The 20,009-nt window shown below is 29.2% G+C and overlaps 1 long non-coding RNA gene across 1 annotated transcript; it reads left to right on the forward strand.

Annotated features, from left to right (window-relative positions):
• The first annotated feature begins 4,998 nt into the window (after nt 1–4,998).
• LOC124458179 lies at nt 4,999–5,802 on the forward strand. Its single transcript, XR_006953053.1, has 3 exons — nt 4,999–5,076; nt 5,148–5,317; nt 5,552–5,802. It is a non-coding gene; the product is annotated as an uncharacterized LOC124458179 (long non-coding RNA).
• The last annotated feature ends 14,207 nt before the right edge of the window (nt 5,803–20,009 follow it).

Here is a 20,009-nt window from a genome sequence, read left to right on the forward strand (position 1 = left end):
TTTTTTGAGTGGACAACTGGACACAAAGAATGTAACATAAACAATGGAACACAAACTGACAAAGTGGTAAAAGTCTGAAAATACAGTTTTGTTTTGTTGCAAAGCTAAACTGTTGCTTGATGATGTAAGCATGGTGTAAGTGTCAATCTGATAAAAAATCCCAGTCGAAGGGCAAAGCACTCAACGGAAGTCAAACGCGCTCAACAGATACTGAAGTGACGTCTCAAGGTTAATTTTTACATGAACTCTGCGGAAAATAAACATTTTGAAAAGTGTTTCCTTAATTATGTTATTCCGTTGCACAGGACAGAAACGAAATATCACGACAAATGCAAGAAGCACACCGGCGATAGTTTATCCAAGATGAAACGACAATGATGATGATTTCCTATCAGATGCTGAAATAAGCACTCGAAAACGTACCGCAGATGAATATCTTAGTTTCAGCGAATTTGAATCGTCAGATGATGAAGCATCATTTGCCGGTAGGTTAGTCTGCATCATTTTGAAATAAGATAACCCAAAACAAGTTCATTTCAAGTATTTTACAGAGCAAGATAACATTCATATAAAAATAAGTAATTTTTCCATGTTATAGGAAAATGATGTTACTCAAAAATATATAGTTTTTGACAGCTGTCTAAGAAAGTTGTTCTCTCAGTGTCGACACTGTGGTGGTCACTGCAATATCAACCAGAAGCATTGGAGCATGGTGAACATCATCGCTAAATGCTCAAATGGCTTTCTTAATAATTGGAATAGTCAACCTACTCACTCAGTCAGATGCCATTGGGTAATCTCTTGCATCTGCCAGTATTCTATTGTGTTAACAGCCCATCCAAAATCCTGCAATATTTTCAACAAGCAAATGTACAGTTCATTACTGAAAGGTGCTACAACTATATACAAAGTAGATATCTTATTCCAAGTGTTTTGAATGTTTGGAAAAAGCACCAGACTATTATGATGATGACAGGCGTCAGGGAAGCAGGTTATTGGGGTGATGGATGATGTGATTCACCAGGCTATTGTGCAAAAATATTGCTCATACAGCTGCATGGATTTAGAAAGCAATAAAATTCTAGACACACAATTAGTTTAGGTAACTAGCTCAATTCATTGTTAGTTTAGTATTGTATTAAAACAATTATTAGGCAAACACATTTTAGGAAATGTGTAATATGTACTTATACAACATGAATACAATGTGTGTAACTAAATCATGTGATATACACCAACATACATGCATACTTGCAGACATGCATATCCCAAACACTGTATGATTTTATTTACATTAATATATCTATTACAGTCAAATGAAGTTGCAAATTCAGGGGCAATGGAATTGGAAGGACTGAAAAGATCTAAACTTATTCAGTCACACACAATCTTCAAGTGATTCATCTTATCACAGACAGGCATTGCCAAGTTAAAAATACATGAAAACCCAACAGCCAGGAGTGAAGCACTATTTGATGTTTGGCATGTGGCAAAAGGTAAAATTAAGGCTACAAAAGCTGCTCAAAGTACAGCAATGGGTCTTAAAATAAAGTACTTCCTGATTTGATCAAAGAGTATCTTTATAATCATAAATTACCAAGTGATTAAGAGGTTTTAGAATTTTTCTAATTGCATTTAATTTCATGATATTTTGATCAGTTATTGCTATGTTTTGCATTACAATTTTAACCAATGTACAGTGTCTATTTTTCTACAGGTATCAAAAAGGTAATGTCAGCCGGTAAGAAGAGTGGATGTAGATTGCTACTTGATTGGGCACAGTCAATATCTAACCATGTCTACTGGTGTGCTGCAAGTAGTGGTGGTGATGAGAAACTACTTAAGGCTAAATGGCTATCATTGCTGAATCACATTTGCAACATTCATGATGGTCATAATTATTTCCAAAATGTGAGCATGGTACTCTTGAGCCTCGCTTATGGATAAAGAAAGGTACAAATTAATCCTAAATGCTCTGGTATAAGACAATAGTTATTTACAGTAATTGATACTTTCTTTATCAACAAACTTCAATTGCCAGCCAATGCCACAATGTGGTGTTATTTGTCAACATATGACATAAATGGGCACCATAAAATTTTCTATCTTTTTTCCAAGGATCTAGAGCATTTACTGAATTGGCATCGATTGTTGAAAGCTGGTATCTCATGAAAGATATTGGGAAGCTCAGCCATGAGAAACAAACATCAGCTCTTGAAGGTTTTCATCGAGTTGTTATACTATATGCACCAAAGCATACACATTTCTTTTATAAGGCAATGCAAGCTAGGTAAACAAACAATAAACAATGTTGTTTTCAACTGAAAATGATTGCAAGGTGGCACACTAAAAGTAAAATTAAATTTTTAGATTACTGATTGCTGCTCTCTATTTCAATGAAAATGGAAGTAAAGAACAAAGGCATACAAAAGAAAATGGGGAATTAATGTGGAAAGTGTCTCACCCCAAATCAAGACAGTCATGTGGAGTCATCAAAGGTGTTAAAATTGATAGTACTTATGCTAAGGACAAGTTTTAGCACTCAAAAGCCAAATAATTGTTCTACTGATGGTACATTTCTTGCACTTCTCAGTTTAATTCTTCTCCCCCTGTTTTACAGACTATGTGAAACAACTAATGGAGGAAGTGATAAGGTGCAGACATGCTAATTCCAGTTTAAACCAAGCAATTGCAACAGAAAGACAACAAAAAATACCAGATCCACTGACTAGTAGAGTTGAAAAAGTTGATAAAGTAACAGCAGTGCAACAACATACTTCACGATTCAATCTTAGCTAAATTGAAGTCTAACACTCACAGGTATTTATAAATGCTGTGCATATTCAAAGCCTTTATATATGCCAGAAGGTGAAGGAAATGCTTTCCTTATTTCTTTAACAGCACAGGATGGTATAGGAAGTCGATATTTCTTGCCAAGCTTTCCATGTATCCATGCTGTCCATTGCCTATAGGCAGTGTAAGCGAAAGTTCTGGGAAACAAAACAAAATCAAACATAAGCAAATTATTGTCGATATATGAGGAGATATCAAAAAGCTGAAACTGACTCGGTTTCTGGAGCGTCTGGTATTGCCCGTGATCGTGAATGAATACAACCATAGCTGTTCTAACGACTGTTTCGTTGATGCAGACCATGTGAAACTCTTGTTCTTCTGTGATGCATAAATGGTCACCATGAATTTTAGGGTCTGTCTTGGTTCCTCATGGCAACAAATGCTTTCCCGGCCGGTTGTCATCGCCACACAGTGTCCACACTCACACCTGCCATTAAAATAAAGAAAAGAATTTTATGACGCGATCTGAAATGTTAATCATGAAAAAGCAACGCACCAGTTTGTATTTCCAATCCTGTGAGTATATTCGTCAGATGAGCTGTCCATTGACGACGACGAAGACAGATCTTCGTCAGTTTCAACATTATTGCTACTAGCTAGCGGTTCAAACATGTAAGGCTGGACCTCCGTAGCAATATATTCGATGTCAAATTCGACTTCTTCCTCCGTTGAAGACATCGAGATAAACACGCATTAATAATAGCAGCAACAACAAAAGAAAATTGGCGAAATTTAATTTTACTGCTACTGGCTGCACTGAGAAAAACATGCAATGGCAACTATTACGTCAAACTCGCCTAGCTTGGGTAATTCAAATTCGCTCGCGCTATTTGAATTCGGCCTTCGAAATCGTCAATGTCATGAATTCAGAAGACCATATCTCATAAAATATAAAACATTGGACTTTCAAATTTGGCGAATAGGCTAATCATTAGCTAAGCTTTCATATGAAGCAAAGTTATATCAAGCATTTCAGGTGACCTTTAATACCCTGCAATATACTTGTGTTTAGTATCGTCTTAAAGATCTTGTTAAGAGGATTACAAATATGTTCTTATTATCATGGCCCAAATTCGTGGAGCAATTCTAAAGCTTAGAAAATACTTATGACTTTTGCGTTAATTAATATTTGCTGTACTTAACTGACATGTTTATTTATACCTAATTTTGAAGAAGTTAACACGCTGCAATATACTTGTGTTTAGTATCGTCTTTAGTAGCGTCCTACGGTGCCCAAGGCATTTTCTTATCGCGGTACCCTATGACGCATTGTTACTACCTTTTAGCATGGATCGCGGAGCACATGGCATATTTGCCACTGTTGGATATCGGCGCTGGTCATAAGACCATAAGTTTGTTCACACTGTACAACTAATGATAAACATTATTTTCTATTTAGAAATGGCTGAAAAGAAGCACGGAATGGTAAAACGATAAGTAACATTTTTGCAGTTTCTTAGTTTTCTGCATTAAGTGAAAAGAAATATTGCAACTTGTGTTTATGGCAAAGTGTGAAATGTTCAACAATAGTTGATTCAATTTTATTACATCACCATCAACCTTACTTAAACGTGCTTATGAGATAGAATAGTCTCAAAAAAATTGTGTTTATTAACATGCATGTTATCCAATCAGTTTAATGTGTTCTTTGTTTCAGATACTCAAAACAAACGATAGAGGGGGATAAAGGTGAGCCAGTTCTTCAGAATAGATATAAAATTTCAAAAATGTTAATAGCTAAATACATGTGCATGCAGCTGACTCAAAAATATCTCTTTTTATGAATCATCTTAATCAGAAGAAACAAATCGAAGAAGCAAAAAGGTTTGTTGCATAATTTTACAATATATCGACTAAGAGTGTTTTTTGTACTTGTGCTTAACATAGTACTTATACATGTATGATAACTGAACATCTTTATGATCTTTTTCATGTTAAGTTAATGCCAATGAATATAGTATAAAAAGCAGCTCTGCAACACTGTAAAATTCACCCTCGCTTTTATAACAACCATCTAAATGCATTTTGCGAAATGCAAAACTAAGTATTGTAATGCCTAAGTATGTATTTATATTTTTCTTTAACATGACCAAATCAGGAGAAACTTCAGAACAGGTTTCCAATTATAATACATGTTTTTTTTGTATTTTGTTGGGCATGGAAAATCTCTAATGTCTATCGTTCGCAACTTTTTAGCAGACGTCGAAAAGCAAGAAGAAATCAGTAAGTTTAAACTAATGTCACACTTGTTCGCACAAATTATATATGTTGATTTTATTACTTTATTATTTCAGAATTTTTACAGATGCAATAAGGTGGGGCACGCCCCTGAAGAGTGCCCTACCAAACCGCGTCGAGGAAGCAGGGTAGCCGGAGAGGCCCCGGCGGACGGCGTAGTCGGCGTAGCCCAATGGCGTGGCTGCGGAGGATGGCGTGGCCAAATAGTCATAAATATATTTACAAGGTGAAACGATTTTCATTAAACATATACCAAAAAGTTTAAAAATTTAATTGATCAATTAAGTAGTGAAGTGTACAAAAAAAGAGCTTTTTAAACTATATTCGCGCAGAATAAAAAGAAAACATTCTGATTCTGAAACTATTTGACCAATCAAACACAAAACTTATTTCAAAACAATGCAAAAAATAAATATGAATTCCTTTTGTTATCTTACATTGTTCTTACCATCTTTTGCAGGGAGTCAAGACGTTATCCATAAGAAAAAGTTTAAAACAATCTCTAAAAAAAATAAAAATATTCTGAAAAACATCTTTCCTGTGTCCAATCATTATTACAAACAACTATTCATTATCAAACAATAAAATTCGCCCTGATGGGGGGCAAATTTAGGTCCCTGTTGTATTGCGACCTTGTTTCGTGAAGCACTAAAAAAGTATACACGAAGACATAATCATTTTGCCATCTGCTATCCTGTTTTTGTTTGGCTTGTTCTTTAATATACTGCATGTAAGTTTTTTTCGTTCTTAAGGAAATTTATTAACTAAAACGCCAAAAAATGTTTTTTGCGAGCTGTTATTGTAATTATATGTTGTTTATAATCTATATGATATGTTCATTCAAAGAAACAAACAAAACATTTTTCTTCCTATTTGTAATCCTCACAACAAGATCTTTAAGATTATACTAAACACAAGTATACTGGTACACGAATTTGGGCCAGGATAATACAACCATATTTGTAATCCTCAAAACAGGATCTTTAAGATGATACCAAACACAAGTATGTTGCAGCATGTTAATTTCTTCCAAATTAGGTATATATAAACATGTCAGTTAAGTACCGCAAATATTAATTAACGCAAAAATGCTCTACCTTTCTCAAGCTGTAGAATTGCTCCACGAATTCGAGCCAGGATAGTAAGAACATATTTGTAATCCTCAGAACAAGATCTTTAAAGGGGAACTCCGCCCTCACATGTTGGTCTTAAAACTTTGTCTGTCCTGTGAAAATAAATATGCGGCAATTTTTTTGTTTGTTTGATTCAATATTTTCAAAAAAAATGAGTTGAAATGCTGCAGCTAGGGCATCCGGTGCATAGGAGAAGAAATATGTCAGCAGCTTGTATTTGAAGCCATATCGTCAATTGCTGCTCAAAGCCTTATGTAAAGTCATTGCGCAGTCATAACAAACTTGCCTCAAAATGCTTCTCCTAATCACAAAAAGTTTCTTTTCGAAACGTCAGAATTTTTTATCCATAAGTATATACACAAGCAACTTTTATAGCTTACCTGCAAGTATTGAGCTGGTTATTTGTATTCTGTTTTAATAGAACGGTTTCATATCCATAAAAGCCATTATCGCACAGTTTCTGCACTACATAGAGAATTTAACTATTGATTAATATTATTTTTTAAAAAATACTAAGGTTTATTTGTGTGGAAACTGTGCTGTAATGCCGTTTGCTTCGTTTGCTTGTCCACTGAATTCGACCTTAACAACAGTTTCTACTGATGTGAACCCAGTCTATTGCCATGAATAACATTGAATAATAATAAAACATGGTTGCGTAATTTAGATTCATTATGGTTAGAAAATAATCCTACATAATAATAATAATAATAATAATAATAACATTGAATAACATTGAATAATAATAAAACATTGTTGTGTAATTTAGATTCATTATGGTTAGAAAATAATCCTACATAATAATAATAATAATAATAATAATAATCGTGCATAGAATTTAGGTGTAGTTTCCTTGATGTAAAGTATGAACGATAGTTTCCTAATTATTTGTACATAATTTCCCTTTTAAGTCACATTTGGGAAAAATTGCCAGTGCTATGAAAAACAAACACCCTTATATTGATCACCAATATGATGTGTGGCATTTGTCTAAATCTGTCACAAAAAACTAACAAAGACTAACAACGGAAATGACTTGACCCATTGGATTAACGGACATTGGACGTATAATTTAAGTTAGGCTTAATTAACGGGAAATATCGCATAGACTTATAATATACCTTTGTTAGTTCAACCAAAGTTTTTGTCTTCATGTAACAAAGGTTTTCTGACTCCAATTTCAAAGTTCCGCCAACCATTTTGATTTGTTTTGAATATAATGAGATATGCAGATTTATGCAATGAAGTCACAACTGGGAGGCATATCTGGTAACACAATATACTTTTATATGTGTTTTGATGAAGTCAGTGTGAATTATTCTTAAAAAAACGTTTTTTCACACTTTTTTTACATCATGTACATGCAATATACATAATGAAATAAATAAAGAAAAATAAGTTATTTATTTATATATTCAGTATACATTTTGTATGGTTGTATCGGAGCTTGTTCGTGTCCATGTTCATTTCCACTCGTAGGAAATCGTAGACGATTAAAAACATCAACAAATATGACAGCTAAAGCTTCATGAAACATATTCGCCAAAGTCTGAGAGATGATTACAAATAGAAGAAAGTTTTAAGAATTGTATTTTTGTAGACAGCAGATTTTGTTGTAAATTGTAATGTTATGTTGTGTAGTGTGTGACTTTGTCATATTATAGATCATAAGATATAACGGATATTATGTTGATGTAAAATAGTATAGTCATGTTAAGAGAACACTTCCTCACAAATCGCCATTGCGGTAGGATGTAGGTAGAAACGGATGGCAAAGTTGTGCGTCATATGTAGACGCCCAAAAACCACTTCCGACTAATTATACATAAATATAGCTTGCAAGCGTTGGTTCGGGAGTTCGGAAAAGTTGTAGTTATTGGTGTATGAACTGGTCATACAAATTTGATGAATTAGATTCGTATTGCAGAAGGCAGATTGTGCGAAAGATTTCAGCGATCATGTACTGCGCAGTATATGGATGTTACAGTAACAGCAAAAATAATTCTGACCATTCTATTCATTTTTCACTTTCCCAAACGGCGTAAAAATACAGATGAAAAAACGAGAAAAATTTGGATTGAAATTTGTAAAAGAAAGGGTTACAAACCTAAAAAGAACTCGACTATTTGCTCTGCATTTTGAGAACGATGCCTATATATCATCCTGTTCACCGTCTTTTCTAAATTCAATTAACTTTTCGGGGAAAAAGAAAGCAGTAGTTAACTAATATATATATATATATCATCGCAGGCTCAAGTTTTTTTATTATAAAATGTATTATGTCTAAAAATAGTCATAATACATCTTATAATAAAAAAAAACGGGGGGATCGTTTTTGATGGTGTCAGCGGTAGTAAATATAAAAATAGAGAAGGGTGAGCCTGTGATAATATACATATATATATTAGAATAGTGAATAGTGAATAAGAGTAATATAAAATATATAAGTAAGAAGATTTTATAAAAAAAGATATATTTCAAATACAATAGAAAATAATTACATTGATAAAAGTCCAAAGTCCAATTTTTTTAAAATGATAATATGGAAAGTCCAAAGTCCAATTTATTGATGATACAAATTGTCACGCTTCAATGCTTCAACAACATTAAAGAAACGATAAAAGGAATCAACTTTTTCACCAAATTCTTCATCCCAAAACCAGTTAAGCCAATCTTCTATTTGTAAACAAAGACATGAATAAAAACTTGACCCAACTTGTATGTTACACATTCTAAATTTTGCCAAAGTCCAATTTACTGATGGTATAAATTGTTTCGTTTCAATATATCATCGACAAGAAAGAATCGCAAATATGACTGTCTTTTCACCAACTTTGTTGTCCCAAAACCAATTAATCCAATCTTCTATTTGTACACAAACGCATGTAAAAGAATTTGTAGAAGACGTTATGTCGCACATTGTACACACACATTGTAAATGAGGGTTTCTTTTATTGCTTTGAGTTATTTCTTAAAAAACGACTTCAAACGATTGCAAACACCAACATATTTATATTTTTTTTGCCTTATCCATAAATAAAAGAATAGGGAACATATTCAACTTCACCTCTATTTGATTTATATGGAAATTGAAAAGCTCATCATCTCCTTCATAATAAAGTTGATTCTGTTGAATTTTTTCTTGTTGATTATTCAACCAATGAATAATATTTCCTCTCAAAGAAATTCATTTGCATTGTAGCTGAAAATACATTTTCCATTGGGATATTCTTTAGAGTGTTTTTCAACATAGTTAATACAGTTAACTGGTTTAATATTTTCTCTTGTATTTCGTCTTGATGCATTTATTAGTTTCTTCGACATCATGTAAATAATACCATGAAAGCAAGCCTCACATTGATTACTAGTAACGAATCATTGTAATGCTTCCTTTTATGGGTTTTTTATTTTTATTTTTTTATAAGTACAAACATTTTTACCCAAATAATTTTATTTTGAATTAATAAAAAATCTTTTTTTCTTACTTTATATCTTTTTCTACTTTTTCACACATTTCTTTTATATTAAACTCAAATTCTATTCTTAGATGATTTATTAATTCATCAATTTTCTCTGTAAGTCTTTCTTCAATTTTTTTTATTTCTCCTTTTATTACTGGTATTATTTTGTTAAATTCAGAAAAAACTTTTGAATTTACAGAAGATTCAATTTCACAATAGATACATTTTGTACATGTTGATTGCTTACATATTTTTAGAGGAGAAATACGGTGTGAATTAAAATTATTAAATTCATGAAATGTTTGCGGTTTTTTTATATGAAATATTTCCAAATCCACCATAATTTTTGGAAGGGTTATCCACATCATTTTTTTCCATCTTTTTTTATCCAATACCAATGTGGTTATCTACTCTACATTGATATTAAGGATTTATATATTACATTTTTTAGTAAATAAATAAAAACATATTTCTTATTTTATAAAAATAAGAATTTCTCAATTTTTCATCATATTTCTTTTTTTCTTTTTTTAAAAAAATTCGAATTTCTTACCCTTTTTATCGCTCTTTTAATGTAAAATCTTCAATAAAAGATTTATTTTCATTTGAATGTTTTGCTGTCTAATTGATAATGGTAAAATCTTCAAATCATAGCATTACTTTTATATTTGAGCGCGATGAAGATTTTGATGAAGAAAAAGATTTAAGTCAAATTATTATGAAATCAGAATATATATCTAAATTCATTGATGGTGGTGGAATGATTATTTTTAATAAAGAAATTGAAGATGGAAGAAAATTTAATTTCAAATTATGCGATGAAGGGATGATAATCAGCGAAAAAGATAGTATTGACATATTTATAGAAAAATTGGAAGACTACTTTTATGATCATGATGAAAAAGAATTTTATAAGCACATTACACAATTGGATTTAGTTAAAGTGTTTTATAAAAATATTATTGAAAAAATTGTAATAGTAACTATATGATATATATAAGATGGTAAAAGTAGCGGGTATTGCATAATATAATTTCTTACTGGTAAAATGACTGTTTTGTACAGAATTATTGTATTAATTGCTGAAATTTCGGAAAAATGGTTGCGGTCTTCAAATGCAAATTTAATATGGATAAAGTATTATATATATCACCGCAATCATCACGCGACAACCAGATCGCTTCAGTTTACCAGATGATGTAGAAAAATATATGGGTGTTTGTAGAGAGGGATATTCATTATTCTCTTGAAATAGATTTTCTTCTTGAAATTGATTTTCTTCTTGATTTTTTTTTGCTTTTAATTTTTTTTCTTTATTTTTTTTTATAAATATATCGAAGCGAGTTTTGTTTCTTTTATCTTTCAAATAGAGTAAAAAATCTTCATATGACACGTTTGAGCCCATTTTTTCTTTATAATAAAGAAATTTTTAACGAGCAAGCTCTTATATACTACCCGAATTTGATATATAAAAATGTATTTCCTTTCATTTAATCTATTTATGGTATTATTACCCTTGGGTGAACTTGGTATACACCCTTGATTGTACTTGGTACAATCTGATACCATTTTTTGCTTAAATTTAGAATATAACCTTGACTTTTCAAGTTGATTGATTGACATTACTGAGTGTCTAGAAGTTACTAATTGAGATGTTTTGCATTTTTTGACGTCAATGAAGAATTACTACATGTTTTTATTACTATATATGGTTATTACATGCACGATAACCTTGAACGCTTCATATTTGCATTGCTTGAATTTTTGGTTTTTTTAATATTGGTGGGGTATATAAAAGACCTGTTTTTGAAATTGTATGCATTGAAGAACTAACGTGTCATATATTTGTTAAGTTTGTTTATAAAATGGAATCACAAGAATCAAACGCAAATACATCACACATTTCAACTCCAAATACATCTGAAGATGAAAGTCCAACACATCGCATTGGCTCAAAAGAAAATTTTATTATATATCTGATGATGATGATGTAAACATCGAACTTACCGAAAATTATAAAAACTTAACAATTTAGAAAAGAAATACTTGACTTGCAGAGTGAATTAGAAGAAACGAGAGAAGCTAACGCAAAATGAAGCAAAATGAGCGAGTTTTCAAAAGAAATTCAAGCTTTAAAAGATGAGTTGGAAAAAAAGAAAAAACAAAATGAAGCAAAGCATATTGAATATTTAAAAGATGTTCAAGATTTACAAGATGAATGCGATTGTTTAAACAATTCGTTAACTGATTATGAAAAAATAAAAGAAAATACTCAAGTAAAATTAATATTAGCACAAGCTAAGTTGGATGAAGAACTTCAAAGTGATGAAATATAGTTCATATAACAATTTTAATATAACTCTTCAAATATTTTGTTTAGACGATTAACATGCAGTTGTTTTTCATTGTCAGACATGTCAACATCTAAAAAAATAAAATCTAAATAATCTTTAGATTTTCTAATTACTTTTTCTTTTTTTCTTCTTTCTTCTTCTTCTATTTGTTTTTTATTTAGTTCGAAGATTTCTTCAAATTGTTTTGTTTCTTTTTCAATAAACTCTACCATCTCGTCGCAAACCTCTTTCCAAATATGACTGTATATTTTAATATATTTTATATTGCGTTGTTTCTTTTTTTCTTTGCGTCTTTTGTATCGTAGAACTCTTTCTTTTTGACATTTTCCCATCTTTTCTTTGTTTCACCGTTTTTTCTCACTGTCTTTGCGATAAGTGTATGCTTGCAAGTGAAGTAAACGAAACAAATGCTTGAATTTTATAGATCAATTTTTTGCGCAAATATAACCTTTTGACCCAGTGAAACATACTGTTGTTGCGTTTACTTGTTTCACATATGTTAAAACTTGCGATTTTTGTAATAACATAAACCGCATCGAGTATTCACTACATTAATGTGTTGAAAAAAAAATTGCATTTAGATTTTCTAATAAAACTTATATTTTTGATTTTGTTGAAGCTAGCAGTATCAGATTCCATCATTACCCATAAGATAATTGCTTAATAGATGTGATGACAGCAAATGGATTTTGTTTCAGTTATTATTAGTATTGTCTAAAATTTACATAATTCTGTTTTGAATTTATTTGTAAAAAAATTGTTTCTTTATATATTAAAACTTGCGTTTTTTTGTCACAACACAAATTGTATCGATTGTTGGTAGTTGAAGGTTAAAGAGTGTTTTGTAACTCGTGTATCATAATGGGTTTGACACCAGATGGGGATTGGTACAATAGAATAGATGATGAGATATATAAATGTGAAATTCGCATCGACACCCTCAAGGGATTTATAGAAGACATATTAGAGATGATGCACTCTGAATTAAAAGAACAAAATTACGATCAAGTTAAAGTACATCGATATTTTCGGGCGTGTAAAGATGAAATCAAAGCAATCAAAAAATTACAAAAAGAGCGCGAAAATATGTTAAATGTGGTAAAATTGTACAAACAACATTAGAATTTTACAAAAATTTAATAAAAATCTCATATTTCGATTTTGTTGAAGATAATAGTTTAAAAAATGTGATGACAGCATTGGAAGATAATTTTTAATAAAATGTGATGACAACCAATGGTCTTTGTTTGAGATATTATTTGTGTTCTGTTTTGAATTTAGGTGTGATTCTATGTATTAAACATGCGATTTTATTATAAGATACATCGTTTTGTTTATTAAATACATTAAAGCGGTGAAAAAAATTTTTTACAACTTTGTTTAATGCAAAATGCATATTTTTGATTTTGTTGAAGTCAGTGTCAGATTGTACCAGTCACGGGTATAGAAGATAATTGCTTAATAGATGTGATGACAGCAAACGGATTTTGTTTAAGATATTATTAGTATTCTCTAGAGTTTATGGTATTCTGTTTTGAATTTAGGTGTGATTCTATGGACAAAAACTTGCGATTTTTGTCACAACACAAATCGCTTTGATTATTAAATATATTAAAGAGGTGAAAACAATTTTTGTATCTTTTTTTAAAACAAAACGTTCATTTTCGATTCTGTTGAAGTCTGTGTCAGATTGTACCAGTCACAGATGTTTAATTGATATTTAATTGATATGATGACAGTAAATGGGGTTGTTTGTGTTCTCGAATGTTCAAGGGCAACTAGCAAACAAAGGTACAGTGTATTGAGATGTAGATACGAACGTTCAAGGTGAACGGAAACAAAGGGTATTTTGTTGTAACGAGAGTATTTAAGAATGCGTAAATATCACAACTGCATCGAAGTTTCTCAGCCTCTGTTGAAGTTATCTTGTTGGAAATCGTGAACCACTCGTTATTTGTTTAGGAGAAAATTGTACTGGTAAGAATTTTCCTTTATTTACAAGCTAATTTTTAATACCGCAATTGCATTAACGTTTCTCTAGTAACGTTAAAGTCTGTTTACTTGAGAGTCTTCCAAATAATGGTAAGAAATCTAACATTTTACTATTATTTGCGTTTATTTACGTTCAAATTTTTTAAGAACGCAATTGCATTTTTCTAGTTACGCTGTTTATTGTTTCTTCCAAATACTATTCCGAAAGACAATACGTTGTTTGAAATAAAGTTTAAGAATTTAATAGTATTTTGCTTTTATTCACGAACTAATTTCTTTTCTCTAGCTACGTTAAAGTCTGTTTATTGGAGACTCTTCCAAATACTATCGCAAAGACTTTACGTTGTTTGAAATAAAGGTAAGAAGTTAATACTATTTGGTTTTATTTACGAACCAATTTCTTAATATCACAATTGCATTAACGCTTCTCTAGCTACGCTAAAGTCTGTTTATTGGAGACTAATAAAGTCTGTTTATTGGAGACTCTTCCAAATACTATCGCAAGGACTATACGTTGTTTGAAATAAAGGTATGAATTTAATATTATTTGCTTTTACTTACGAAGTATGATATTATTTATGGAAAAATTATAGATGATCACACGGTATAGAAAACAGTTAATGGATCATTTGAAAGAGTATTTGCGTCACACTGATGAAATAACATACTGGCTTTTATTATAAAATGTTATTTTAAAGACGTATATCAATTACCCAGAATTTTTATTATGGATGAAAAAACATTTATTATAAAAGTTAGACATATGAAAAGAACTTTTATGATGTTAAAGATCTTGATAAAGTTTTAAATATTTTTATTTGCATAATGCAAAGAATCAGGTACGGTTTTAAAAAGTATAATAGATTTTTATGTTAATTTTTGCTAGGAAAAATTATGGGGTATTTCAAAAAATAGAGTTATGAACTTATTTAAAGAACTAGGCGAAAGTAAATTTCAGAACTGTCAAAAGTGCTATTATTGTGTAAGGCTCAAGTTAACCTTAGCAAAATTAGTACTGGACTATATTGAAGCTGATTTCTTTCATTTTATTCGTGGAAAGATACAAAGAAAGGATCATTTTCAAATTAAAGACAATTTTCTATTAAAAATTTTGAAAAAAGGAAATATGGATTGTACTTTATTAAACCCAAATGGATTGTTGAATAAAATTTATGCGGGTTTAAAAAAAGACGGAAATAATGATACTGAAGAAGACAATTATATGGAAGAAGAAGAATATGACAATGATAAAATTGAATTTAATAAAAAGAAAGGTCAGAAAAGAAAAATAATATCTGACAAAAAAGCTATGAAACGAGTTAAACTAAATTAATGATACTTTTTTTATTAGTAATTTTTTGGAAATTGAATAATGGAAAAACATTATATCAAAAGTCATGTGCTGTTATAGATCATAATGGATATATTTTTTGTCGTATTGGGCATTTTGGTGGACATACTTGTAATTTTATTATAATCAATATAAACCACGAGTTGATATTAACTCTAACTATACAATGTATATAAATGAATATGCTATTAAAAATCAATTGTTTCATTTTTAAATGGTTTTATTAGTATTTCTTTGCAGATAACATAGTGACAAAGAAATTGGTTATATTTGATACCGTTTTTGTGTATTTCACCCATTACATAACCTCGAAAAATTAACGTTTATTATATTTTTTATAGTTTAACGATATGGATTTTTATCTATCCAAGTATTTGCCATTTTATTGAACGAATATCCTGGTCATCCATTGTTATATCCGTTGAATTTTGTATGCAGTTGTTTATTAAAATTGAAAAGAACCCTGTCACTAATGAAAGTGCTTAAAATTAAGCCAACTGTAGAAGATTTAAAATATTCGCTTTATTTTAAATCTTTTTCAAATGATGAAAAATTCAAATCCGTCTACAAAATGTAGATTTCATTGAATTTCTATATGGAACAGTAGGGATAATACGTTGTTGGGAGAATGAAAATACCGAACATCTTTATTTAATTTCGACTTATTGGTTACCCAAAGTTTATATGCAACATAAAAAATATTATTATTTAATGAAAATTTTTGTTGCAGATATCATTATTTTAATGTAGATAAACAAACGAATATAATTTTATATGATTATTTCAACATTTATTTGCATGATTCTCAGGTTGTAAAAAGATAGTTTTCATTTAGGTTTAGAGTGTGTTATATAGATATTTTTTCAACATGTTAGTGATGTAAAATTTATATATCTTGTAAAAAATTTTTTAATACAATTGAAAAAATAAAATTGAAAAATGTAAATAAAGATGTAATTTATAATTTTTTAATAGAAAACGAAATTTATACGGATTATGCACGGCATATATTATCTTGTAAATATTGTAATATATTGTTTGATGATTTTATAACTTTACTTATTATAAAATGTAAACAATTAGAAAAACCTAATTTTACATTAACAACACGTACTTTTTTAACGTTTGAGCAAATTGGTTTAATATTTGATAGAGATCCTAATTTTCATACGTCAACTTGTAATGATATTTTATTTATTTTAAAAAAAAATGGACTTGATAGATACGAATTATTTTTTTTTAATTTTAATGGAAATAATTGATTAATTAAATACAAATTTTCTATTTTTTCTATTTTCATTCATCATTGTCTTTAAATATCCACCTCCCTTTTGTTTTTTTTTATTGATCCTCTTATACAATAATTTTTCCTTTTTCTTTTCCTTTTACACATTTTTTGTTTCATCAGAAAAAAATTATTCCTTATTAAATTAATATTTAAATATTTTTTTAACAACTCCACCGGTTATAGCTGGAACAATACCCTTTAATGCCAATCCTGCTAGTCCACCAATAATTCCTCCTCTTTGTGCTTTTTTCTATATTTTCTTTTTTTAATTCTTTTTCGTTTTCTTTTATACATTTTTTTATTTTTATTTTTAAAAAAAGAATAAATAAGTAAAATAAATAGTAAGCAAATTCAATAAATATATGCATGGGAAGCAATATCTGTTTATTTATGCAGAAGTAGTACAATTGTTATAACATATATATAGATTTTTTAAAATCACATTTTAAATTTCTGAAATAATATTTTTTAAAATTACTAAAAAATGGGAGACGTCAAAGAGGAGGGAGACGACAAAAGGAGGATTTATTAAATTTTCTAAAATTCGCAATACACTTAAATCTGGATTTAAAAAGCATTAAGTAAAAACATTTAGCGTTAAAATCTGCAAAAGCTGCCAGAGCTATAGCAAAATCAGGAATACTGGGTTCTAAAGCAAAAAAATTTGTAAATTCACCCTTAATGGATAAAGCATTTGAAATTGCAAATAATCAATTGGGTAAAGGTGCATATAGAGGTCAGATGTATGTAAGGGGTAAAAGAAGAAGAGGTCAAAAAGGAGGAATATTACCATTGTTAGCACCAATATTGGGATCGATATTTTAGTTGAAATCAATTTGTGTACTTAATTAATTAATTAAAAAACATTTATGTAAAATATATTTTTATTCAATAAAAAATATTATTTATTTACAAAATATTTTACTTTTTACTTTTTTCCAATATTCTCTACCATAATTAGTAAATATTTCTTGGTGTGGTTTAATGTTTTTGATGATTTTAAGAAATAATTAAATTTTTTCCAAGTAAAACGAGTTGTTTTAAAGCGTGACCCTCGAGCATCATTTGCATATCTTGGTGCGCCATCAGTTGTTTCATTAGCATCAACACATTTTCCTTTATCGCAAATTGCGTATTCTGCTAAACCATCACCATATTTTCTTATTACTTGACTTGAGGTAAGATGTCTTCCTGTATAATTTGCAATTTTTTGTTTTTCGAATTTTTTTTTGCAAATAATCCTTTACCACCGTTTGAAATGTTTGAAGTTTTAATTCTTAAATTAAATTTTTTCCCAAGTGAATCCAACATAAATTGGTCATTGAAGTTTTTTCGACATCTTACATTTTTAAGGTAATTCCATCACATTGTTGTACTTTTCGTATACTTTGTTTCATTTTTAGTAAATTAATCTTATTCCAGCATAAAGTTCAATATTTGTTTCAATATATTCTATTAATTTCTCAATTTTAAAACATATATCAGAATGATTTGACTCGAGATTATATATTTCAAAAAGAAAATTCTTTTTAATGAATTGACATCATAATACCTTACAGAATTATCATCATTATCATCTGATTTCCAATCTTGAATTGATTGTTGAAATAAGAAAGGTGAGAATAAAATACATTTATCATTATCCAGTATTTGATAGGTACATTTAGTACTAGCTCTTTTATTATTTTTATTTTTCTTTTTCATTTTCATTTAAGAATAAATGAACTTCTATATAACATAGTGTTTCTCCAGCCATTTTATTAATTAATTTTAGCAATGGGTAATTCTATGTGTAAACCATCCAACGATACACCGCTTATAAAATTAAATCTAAACTGCATGTGTATAAAAGGTTCGAAAATGAAATTGATTATCATGATAATGTAGACGGTGAAGAAAAAATAAAGGAAAAAGAAAATAATAAAGAAAAAAATAAAAAAGAAAAACCCAAACCATGTCAAAACGGAAAAATGAAGAAATTGAAGAAGAAAGAAGAAAAAAAATGAAAATTATTTCGAATGATGAAATAAAGAAAATAGTTAGTATATTTGATTCAAAAATTGGTGAAAAAATTGAATACATCAAAAAAATTAAAAAATTAATTGAATTACAATATAAAAATACCATTTTTACATTAAATGGTGAAGTTAAGGATCACATATATCAAATTTTTATAAAAAAAAACAATTTCAACAGTTTACCAGATTTTTTGAAACAATTTTCAAAAATATTACAATATTTGCTCAATATAGCAAAATTAACCGTAAATTCTGAGAATGATTTAATTAGATTTTTTTTCGAAAAAGCTCCGTTAAAACCTTTTTCAACATCCTTATTACCCTTAAAGGAATTTACTATACAGAGATTATTAGATACTTTTGAACATAATTTACAAAGTAATATTTCAGAATTTTTAAATAATGACTGGGAAACTAATGTATGTCTTATAATTGTCCCACATCAATATAAAATGAGAAAATCTCATTTAGGAAAAAAAGACCAATTCGGAAAAACAAAACAAAAAACTTATTTATAATTTAAATCCTGATGATGATAGTAGGGGGGGTGGTAAAACAAATCGTCCAGTATTGAAACATCAAAGAGAAGTTAGAAATGGTATATTGCAAATTAAGTGTGACAAATTGCAAACTCAAGTAAAAATTGTTGTTTTGCTGTGGCTGTATTAGTTGGAAAAATGTTTATTAATAATGATGAGAAACTAACAATTTTTAAAAAAAATTTAAATAAAACAGTTGATGAAATAATTACTGTAGACGAAGTTAAATCATTTTATAAAGAAGCTAAATTATCAGAAGGAAGTGTTGCCATTAACCAATTAAATTTAGTTTACGAAAACTACTTAAAAAAAGATAATTTTCATTTGGTGATTTTTTCTAAAGATAAATTAGATACAATAATTTATGACTCAAGAGTGAGTAATCATGATTCCTTTCACATTAGTGATAAAATTATTTTTTTATGGTTAAATGATTCCCACTATGACTTAATCTTAAATCCTAAACTTTTTTCTAATTTAAAATTGGATTTATTTTGCTTTAAATGCATGCATTATTTGAAATTTGACGAGTATGCGGATTCTCATATTTGTAAAATGAAGACACATGTTTAAAATGTTATTCAAACTGTAAAAAAGAAGCAAATTTTTCTATTCAATGCACCGAATGTAATATAATTTTCAAATCATCAGATTGTTTCCGGAAACATTTGTTTAATAAATTGTTTAAAAATAAGAATAGTATTAAAGTCACACCATGTCAAAAATTTTTTTTTTGTAATACATGTAATAAAATTGTTCCAAGATTTTTCTTTGTTAAAAAA

This window comes from Xenia sp. Carnegie-2017, unplaced genomic scaffold, assembly GCF_021976095.1.
Source record: "Xenia sp. Carnegie-2017 unplaced genomic scaffold, XeniaSp_v1 HiC_scaffold_6, whole genome shotgun sequence".
Classification (NCBI taxonomy): Eukaryota; Metazoa; Cnidaria; class Anthozoa; order Malacalcyonacea; family Xeniidae; genus Xenia; species Xenia sp. Carnegie-2017.